The 1,683-nt window shown below is 37.0% G+C and overlaps 1 pseudogene; it reads left to right on the top strand.

Moving 5' to 3' along the window:
- Positions 1 to 204: 204 nt before the first annotated feature.
- LOC111752773 (small ribosomal subunit protein eS17-like) lies at positions 205 to 1,148 on the top strand (annotated as a pseudogene).
- The last annotated feature ends 535 nt before the right edge of the window (positions 1,149 to 1,683 follow it).

The raw sequence follows: 1,683 nt of genomic DNA on the forward strand, positions 1-1,683 counted from the left end.
ATTTTGATATTTGTAACGTCCAGAAAACTACAGAGGATAATACAATGGAGATCTGTGAGCCATTGCTCAAATTTATGAAATATTAACCTCTTGTTATATTTACTACAGAAATTTTAAAAATAAAGAATTCAGTAAAAGCCCTCTGTGTACCCTATTTTCATTCCATTCATCCCCTTTGTTCTGTCAGAGATGAGTATTTTTCAGTTCCATGTGTGTTCTAATGCTTTTACCTCATACGTATATATCTGAGAATACATGAAATTGGTTTGTGAGTTTAAAGTTACACAAGTGGGCTCTTTTACCAGGGACCCGCCAACATGGGCCACATTTGCACCAAAACCATGAAGAAGGTGGCTTGGGTCATCATTAAGAAGTACTACACGCACCTCGGCAACGACTTCCACACCAAAAAGCACATGTGCGAGGAGATCGCCATTATTCCCAGCAAGAAGTTCTGCAACAAGATAGCAGGCTATGTCACACATCTGATGAAATGGATTCAGAGAGGCCACATGAGAGGTATCTCTACCAAGCTGCGGGAGATGGGGAGAAAGGGGAGATAATTATGTTCCTGAGGTCTCAGCCCTGGATCAGGAGATCCTTGAAGTAGATCCTGATACTAATGAAATGCTGACGCTCTTGGACTTTGGCAGTCTGTCCAACCTGCAGGTCACTCAGCCCACAGTTGGGATGAATTTCAAAAGACTATGTGGAGCCATTTGAATCTTTCCAATATGCTGTAATACTTTCCGTAAACCTGGGGATACCAGAAATAAAAATAAAAAGTTACACAAAGACTGCCATGCTGCATGTACCATTCTGCATTCTTGATATCATTGAACTTATTTTTATCATTTTATTTTGTTTTCTGCTTATCAAGCTTTTGTTCTCCATTTCTGCCTTCGGGTGAATTGAAAAAGAATTAATTCCCCCTTTTTTCCACTGCCAGTTTGGAAACTATATGTTATATTTCTATTTTATTTTAGAAGTTATTCTTACATTTTCAACATGCATATTTAATTGTGTTTTTCAAAGTAAAAAGCTGTTAAATATCTCTGTTCTCCTTGAAACATTTAACCACTTCCCTCTGATAACCTCCCCAATTTCCCTGTTACTTTGTTTAGAATTTTAGTTCCATCCTTTTTTTAAAAAACACACAATTTATAGCTCTTTTTTAATAGTCAACAGTCAATTAAGTTTACCATCCTATATTATTATTATATATTTCTTTGCTGACCATTGTTTCTGGTAGCCCACTCCTTCTGTCTTGATTCCTCTTTCTACTTATTGAAGTATATCCTTTAACTATTCATTTAGTGAATATCTGTGGATCTTTTATATTTGCTATCTTTATTTGCTCTTACCTTTAAATGTTATTTCAGCCAAAAATGAAGTTCTAAGCTGACAATTATTTCCCACAGCATTTTGAAGACTCCATACTCTTCTGGAATCTATTGTTATAAATGAGAAGTCTACTGTAAGTCTAGTCCTTTTTTTTGGTGGGGGGGGTGGGGTTTTTTTGTTGTGCTTTAAGTGAAAGTTTGCAAATCAAGTCATTCTCTCATACAGACATTTCTATACACCTTGCTGTGTACACCTAGTTGCTTTCCCCTTAACGAGACAGCACACTCCTTCTCTCCACTCTCAATTTTCATGTCCATTCGGCCAGCTTCTGACCCCTTC

The sequence above is a fragment of the Loxodonta africana genome, chromosome X (assembly GCF_030014295.1).
Source record: "Loxodonta africana isolate mLoxAfr1 chromosome X, mLoxAfr1.hap2, whole genome shotgun sequence".
NCBI lineage: Eukaryota > Metazoa > Chordata > Mammalia > Proboscidea > Elephantidae > Loxodonta > Loxodonta africana.